We start from the raw sequence: 7,838 nt of genomic DNA, 5'->3' as shown, positions 1-7,838 counted from the left end.
GGGGATTTTTAGGTAGAGAATTTAACATGTCAAACTACCTATTTTAAGGAAGGGTTCAAGACTTTCTCTGAAACAATTATCTCTAAAGTGAGTTTAATTTGATTTAAGCCAATTTATTCAACATTTAGAAAATACCTGAAGGTTAATGTTGTTCCTGGTGATATCTAATCAGCAGAATGCAACCTAGCAGCATTTTTAAGTGGAAGCCTGTGTTATGATAAAACCAGGTGTTATCTTATCAGTACAAAGGTAAGGAATTAAGAAAAACTTTTTGAAGTGTGAAGATTTTTCTTACAAAATCATTGTCTTATTGCATTACCAAAGTGTAAGCTGGAAAGATGATTTTGATAAATTACTTGTTAGATCACCTGATTTGCTCTTCTGGAGTCAATGTAGTTTGTTTTTCTCAATAACCATAGAAGTAATAGGGTAAAGTAAAGACATTATGTGGATTTTTTGCTACAGCACTTCTGTCAAAATACGAATTAAATGAGTTAAGATGATGATGGATTCTCTACTATAAGCAAAGACCAAAAAAGTCAAAATTGCAATCCCAATTTTAGATTTGATAAATGAAAATAGCACATAGCAGAGGATGGTTTCGATCCATCGACCTCTGGGTTATGGGCCCAGCACGCTTCCGCTGCGCCACTCTGCTGCTCATGGAAATGCTTAGAACTCAAGAAGGGTTGATTCATCACAAGAACATGGCAATGTGTTCCTTTTAATTTGCGAAAAATCCTAAAATAACTGTCCAGATTAGAGACTTTATAAACTTTGGCAAGGAAACTTTCCAGATCAGTGTTTCTTAGCTGTTGTTTGTTTATGTCTCATATAGGGTTTCTGTGGCGCAATTGGTTAGCGCGTTCGGCTGTCAACTGGAATGTTGGTGGTTCAATCCCACCCAGGGACGAGAATATTCTATTAATCAAGTTTTGGGGATTTTTAGGTAGAGAATTCAACATGTCAAACTACCTATTTTAAGGAAGGGTTCAAGACTTTCTCTGAAACAATTATCTCTAAAGTGAGTTTAATTTGATTTAAGCCAATTTATTCAACATTTAGAAAATACCTGAAGGTTAATGTTGTTCCTGATGATATCTAATCAGCAGAATGCAACCTAGCAGCATTTTTAAGTGAAAGCCTGTGTTATGTTATAACCAGGTGTTATCTTATCAGTACAAAGGTAAGGAATTAAGAAAAACTTTTTGAAGTTTGAAGATTTTTCTTACAAAATCATTGTCTTATTGCATCACCAAAGTGTAAGCTGGAAAGATGATTTTGATAAATTACTTGTTAGATCACCTGATTTGCTCTTCTGGAGTCAATGTAGTTTGTTTTTCTCAATAACCATAGAAGTAATAGGGTAAAGTAAAGACATTATGTGGATTTTTTGCTACAGCACTTCTGTCAAAATACGAATTAAATGAGTTAAGATGATAATGGATTTTCTACTATAAGCAAAGACCAAAAAATTCAAAATAGCAATCCCAATTTTAGATTTGATAAATGAAAATAGCACATAGCAGAGGATGGTTTCGATCCATCGACCTCTGGGTTATGGGCCCAGCACGCTTCCGCTGCGCCACTCTGCTGCTCATGGAAGTGCTTTGAACTCAAGAAGGGTTGATTCATCTCAAGAACATGGCAATGTGTTCCTTTTATTTAGCGAAAAATCCTAAAATAACTGTCCAGATTAGAGACTTTATAAACTTTGGCAAGGAAACTTTCCAGATCAATCTTTCTTTGCAGTTGTTTGTTTATGTCTCATATAGGGTCTCTGTGGCGCAGTTGGTTAGCGTGTTCGGCTGTTAACCGGAAGGTTGGTGGTTCAATCCCACCCAGGGACGAGAATCTTCTATTAGTCAAATTTTGGGGAATTTTAGGTAGAGAAGTCAACATGTCTAACTACCTATTTTATGGTAGGGTTCAAGACTTTCTATGAAACAATTATCTCTAAAGTGAGTTTAATTTGATTTAAGCCAATTTATTCAACAATTAGAAAATACCTGAAGGTTAATGTTGTTCCTGGTGATATCTAATCAGCAGAATGCAACCTAGCAGCATTTTTAAGTGAAAGCCAGTGTTATGTTATAACCAGGTGTTATCTTATCAGTACAAAGGTAAGGTATTAAGAAAAACTTTTTGAAGTGTGAAGATTTTTCTTACAAAATCATTGTCTTATTGCATCACCAAAGTGTAAGCTGGAAAGATGAGTTTGATAAATTACTTGTTAGATCACCTGATTTGCTCTTCTGGAGTCAATGTAGTTTGTTTTTCTCAATAACCATAGAAGTAATAGGGTAAATTAAAGACATTATGTGGATTTTTTGCTACAGCACTTCTGTCAAAATACGATTAAAATGAGTTAAGATGATAATGGATTTTCTACTATAAGCAAAGACCAAAAAAGTCAAAATAGCAATCCCAATTTTAGATTTGATAAATGAAAATAGCACATAGCAGAGGATGGTTTTGATCCAACGACCTCAGGGTTATGGGCCCAGCAAGCTTCCGCTGCGCCACTCTGCTGCTCATGGAAGTGCTTAGAACTCAAGAAGGGTTGATTCATCACAAGAACATGGCAATGTGTTCCTTTTAATTAGCGAAAAATTGTAAAATAACTGTCCAGATTAGAGACTTTATAAACTTTGGCAAGGAAACTTTCCAGATCAATGTTTCTTAGCTGTTGTTAGTTTATGTCTCACATAGGGTCTCTGTGGCGCAATTGGTTAGCGCGTTCAGCTGTTAACCAGAAGGTTGGTGGTTCAATCCCACCCAGGGACGAGAATCTTCTATTAGTCATATTTTGGGGAATTTTAGGTAGAGAAGTCAACATGTCTAACTACCTATTTTATGGTAGGGTTCAAGACTTTCTCTGAAACAATTATCTCTAAAGTGAGTTTAATTTGATTTAAGCCAATTTATTCAACAATTAGAAAATACCTGAAGGTTAATGTTGTTCCTGGTGATATCTAATCAGCAGAATGCAACCTAGCAGCATTTTTAAGTGAAAGCCTATGTTATGTTATAACCAGTTGTTATCTTATCAGTACAAAGGTAAGGAATTAAGAAAAACTTTTTGAAGTTTGAAGATTTTTCTTACAAAATCATTGTCTTATTGCATCACCAAAGTGTAAGCTGGAAAGATGATTTTGATAAATTACTTGTTAGATCACCTGATTTGCTCTTCTGGAGTCAATGTAGTTTGTTTTTCTCAATAACCATAGAAGTAATAGGGTAAATTAAAGACATTATGTGGATTTTTTGCTACAGCACTTCTGTCAAAATACGATTAAAAAGAGTTAAGATGATAATGGATTTTCTACTATAAGCAAAGACCAAAAAAGTCAAAATAGCAATCCCAATTTTAGATTTGATAAATGAAAATAGCACATAGCAGAGGATGGTTTCGATCCATCGACCTCTGGGTTATGGGCCCAGCACGCTTCCACTGCGCCACTCTGCTGCTCATGGAAGTGCTTAGAACTCAAGAAGGGTTGATTCATCACAAGAACATGGCAATGTGTTCCTTTCAGTTAACGAAAAATCCTAAAATAACTGTCCAGATTAGAGACTTTATAAACTTTGGCAAGGAAACTTTCCAGAACAAAGTTTCTTAGCTGTTGTTTGTTTATGTCTCATATAGGGTTTCTGTGGCGCAATTGTTTAGCGCGTTTGGCTGTTAACTGGAATGTTGGTGGTTCAATCCCACCCAGGGATGAGAATATTCTATTAATCAAGTTTTGGGGATTTTTAAGTAGAGAAGTCAACATGTCAAACTACCTATTTTAAGGAAGGGTTCAAGACTTTCTCTGAAACAATTATCTCTAAAGTGAGTTTAATTTGATTTAAGCCAATTTATTGAACATTTAGAAAATACCTGAAGGTTAATGTTGTTCCTGGTGATATCTAATCAGCAGAATGCAACCTAGCAGCATTTTTAAGTGAAAGCCTTTGTTATGTTATAACCAGGTGTTATGTTATCAGTACAAAGGTAAGGAATTAAGAAAAACTTTTTGAAGTGTGAAGATTTTTCTTACAAAATCATTGTCTTATTGCATCACCAAAGTGTAAGCTGGAAAGATGATTTTGATAAATTACTTGTTAGATCACCTGATTTGCTCTTCTGGAGTCAATGTAGTTTGTTTTTCTCAATAACCATAGAAGTAATAGGGTAAATTAAAGACATTATGTGGATTTTTTGCTACAGCACTTCTGTCAAAATACGATTAAAATGAGTTAAGATGATAATGGATTTTCTACTATAAGCAAAGACCAAAAAAGTCAAAATAGCAATCCCAATTTTAGATTTGATAAATGAAAATAGCACATAGCAGAGGATGGTTTCGATCCATCGACCGCTGGGTTATGGGCCCAGCACGCTTCCGCTGCGCCACTCTGCTGCTCATGGAAGTGCTTAGAACTCAAGAAGGGTTGATTCATCACAAGAACATGGCAATGTGTTCCTTTTAATTAACGAAAAATCCTAAAATAACTGTCCAGATTAGAGACTTTATAAACTTTGGCAAGGAAACTTTCGAGATCAATGTTTCTTAGCTGTTGTTTGTTTATGTCTCATATAGGGTTTCTGTGGCGCAATTGGTTAGCGCGTTCGGCTGTTAACTGGAATGTTGGTGGTTCAATCCCACCCAGGGACGAGAATATTCTATTAATCAAGTTTTGGGGATTTTTAGGTAGAGAAGTCAACATGTCAAACTACCTATTCTAAGGAAGGGTTCAAGACTTTCTCTGAAACAATTATCTCTAAAGTGAGTTTAGTTTGATTTAAGCCAATTTATTCAACATTTAGAAAATACCTGAAGGTTAATGTTGTTCCTGGTGATATCTAATCAGCAGAATGCAACCTAGCAGCATTTTTAAGTGAAAGCCTTTGTTATGTTATAACCAGGTGTTATCTTATCAGTACAAAGGTAAGGAATTAAGAAAAACTTTTTGAAGTGTGAAGATTTTTCTTACAAAATCATTGTCTTATTGCATCACCAAAGTGTAAGCTGGAAAGATGATTTTGATAAATTACTTGTTAGATCACCTGATTTGCTCTTCTGGAGTCAATGTAGTTTGTTTTTCTCAATAACCATAGAAGTAATAGGGTAAATTAAAGACATTATGTGGATTTTTTGCTACAGCACTTCTGTAAAAATACGATTAAAATGAGTTAAGATGATAATGGGTTTTCTACTATAAGCAAAGACCAAAAAAGTCAAAATAGCAATCCCAATTTTAGATTTGATAAATGAAAATAGCACATAGCAAAGGATGGTTTCGATCCATCAACCTCTGGGTTATGGGCCCAGCACACTTCCGCTGCGCCACTCTGCTGCTCATGGAAGTGCTTAGAACTCAATAAGGGTTGATTCATCTCAAGAACATGGCAATGTGTTCCTTTTAATTAACGAAAAATCCTAAAATAACTGTCCAGATTAGAGACTTTATAAACTTTGGCAAGGAAACTTTCCAGATCAATCTTTCTTAGCTGTTGTTTGTTTATGTATCACATAGGGTCTCTGTGGCGCAATTGGTTAGCGCGTTCGGCTGTTAACTGGAATGTTGGTGGTTCAATCCCACCCAGGGATGAGAATATTCTATTAATCAAGTTTTGGGGATTTTTAGGTAGAGAATTCAACATGTCAAACTACCTATTTTAAGGAAGGGTTCAAGACTTTCTCTGAAACAATTATCTCTAAAGTGAGTTTAATTTGATTTAAGCCAATTTATTCAACATTTAGAAAATACCTGAAGGTTAATGTTGTTCCTGGTGATATCTAATCAGCAGAATGCAACCTAGCAGCATTTTTAAGTGGAGGCCTGTGTTATATTATAACCAGGTGTTATCTTATCAGTACAAAGGTAAGGAATTAAGAAATACTTTTTGAAGTTTGAAGATTTTTCTTACAAAATCATTGTCTTATTGCATCACCAAAGTGTAAGCTGGAAAGATGATTTTGATAAATTACTTGTTAGAACACCTGATTTGCTCTTCTGGAGTCAATGTAGTTTGTTTTTCTCAATAACCATAGAAGTAATAGGGTAAAGTAAAGACATTATGTGGGTTTTTTGCTACAGCACTTCTGTCAAAATACGATTTAAATGAGTTAAGATGATAATGGATTTTCTACTATAAGCAAAGACCAAAAAAGTCAAAATAGCAATCCCAATCTAAGATTTGATAAATGAAAACAGCACATAGCAGAGTTTCGATCCATCGACCTATGGGTTATGGGCCCAGCACGCTTCCGCTGCCCACTCTGCTGCTCATGGAAGTGCTTAGAACTCAAGAAGGGTTGATTCATCTCAAGAACATGGCAATGTGTTCCTTTTAATTAACGAAAAATCCTAAAATAACTGTCCAGATTAGAGACTTTATAAACTTTGGCAAGGAAACTTTCCAGATCAATCTTTCTTAGCTGTTGTTTGTTTATGTATCACATAGGGTCTCTGTGGCGCAATTGGTTAGCGCGTTCGGCTGTTAACCGGAAGGTTGGTGGTTCAATCCCACCCAGGGACGAGAATCTTCTATTAGTCAAATTTTGGTGAATTTTAGGTAGAGAAGTCAACATGTCTAACTACCTATTTTATGGTAGGGTTCAAGACTTTCTCTGAAACAATTATCTCTAAAAGTGAGTTTAATTTGATTTAAGCCAATTTATTCAACAATTAGAAAATACCTGAAGGTTAATGTTGTTCCTGGTGATATCTAATCAGCAGAATGCAACCTAGCAGCATTTTTAAGTGAAAGCCTATGCATTTTTAAGTGAAAGCCTATGTTATGTTATAACCAGTTGTTATCTTATCAGTACAAAGGTAAGGAATTAAGAAAAACTTTTTGAAGTTTGAAGATTTTTCTTACAAAATCATTGTCTTATTGCATCACCAAAGTGTAAGCTGGAAAGATGATTTTGATAAATTACTTGTTAGATCACCTGATTTGCTCTTCTGGAGTCAATGTAGTTTGTTTTTCTCAATAACCATAGAAGTAATAGGGTAAATTAAAGACATTATGTGGATTTTTTGCTACAGCACTTCTGTCAAAATACGATTAAAAAGAGTTAAGATGATAATGGATTTTCTACTATAAGCAAAGACCAAAAAAGTCAAAATAGCAATCCCAATTTTAGATTTGATAAATGAAAATAGCACATAGCAGAGGATGGTTTTGATCCATCGACCTCTGGGTTATGGGCCCAGCACGCTTCCACTGCGCCACTCTGCTGCTCATGGAAGTGCTTAGAACTCAAGAAGGGTTGATTCATCACAAGAACATGGCAATGTGTTCCTTTCAGTTAACGAAAAATCCTAAAATAACTGTCCAGATTAGAGACTTTATAAACTTTGGCAAGGAAACTTTCCAGAACAAAGTTTCTCAGCTGTTGTTTGTTTATGTCTCATATAGGGTTTCTGTGGTGCAATTGGTTAGCGCGTTTGGCTGTTAACTGGAATGTTGGTGGTTCAATCCCACCCAGGGACGAGAATATTCTATTAATCAAGTTTTGGGGATTTTTAAGTAGAGAAGTCAACATGTCAAACTACCTATTTTAAGGAAGGGTTCAAGACTTTCTCTGAAACAATTATCTCTAAAGTGAGTTTAATTTGATTTAAGCCAATTTATTCAACATTTAGAAAATACCTGAAGGTTAATGTTGTTCCTGGTGATATCTAATCAGCAGAATGCAACCTAGCAGCATTTTTAAGTGAAAGCCTTTGTTATGTTATAACCAGGTGTTATCTTATCAGTACAAAGGTAAGGAATTAAGAAAAACTTTTTGAAGTGTGAAGATTTTTCTTACAAAATCATTGTCTTATTGCATCACCAAAGT

The 7,838-nt window shown here is 35.1% G+C and overlaps 3 non-coding genes across 3 annotated transcripts; all 3 read left to right on the top strand.

Moving 5' to 3' along the window:
• Nucleotides 1-839: 839 nt before the first annotated feature.
• TRNAD-GUC (transfer RNA aspartic acid (anticodon GUC)) lies at nt 840-913 on the top strand. The gene has a single exon. It is a non-coding gene; the product is annotated as a tRNA-Asp (tRNA).
• An 863-nt stretch (nt 914-1,776) lies between these two features.
• Nucleotides 1,777-1,850, top strand: TRNAN-GUU (transfer RNA asparagine (anticodon GUU)). Its single transcript has one exon. It is a non-coding gene; the product is annotated as a tRNA-Asn (tRNA).
• Nucleotides 1,851-6,455: 4,605 nt separating this feature from the next.
• TRNAN-GUU (transfer RNA asparagine (anticodon GUU)) lies at nt 6,456-6,529 on the top strand. Its single transcript has one exon. It is a non-coding gene; the product is annotated as a tRNA-Asn (tRNA).
• The last annotated feature ends 1,309 nt before the right edge of the window (nt 6,530-7,838 follow it).

Source organism: Taudactylus pleione, unplaced genomic scaffold, assembly GCF_031769625.1.
Source record: "Taudactylus pleione unplaced genomic scaffold, aTauple2 ptg000134l, whole genome shotgun sequence".
NCBI lineage: Eukaryota > Metazoa > Chordata > Amphibia > Anura > Myobatrachidae > Taudactylus > Taudactylus pleione.
The sequence above is the reverse complement of the archived record's forward strand: the minus strand, read 5'-3'. Positions and strand labels throughout refer to the sequence as shown.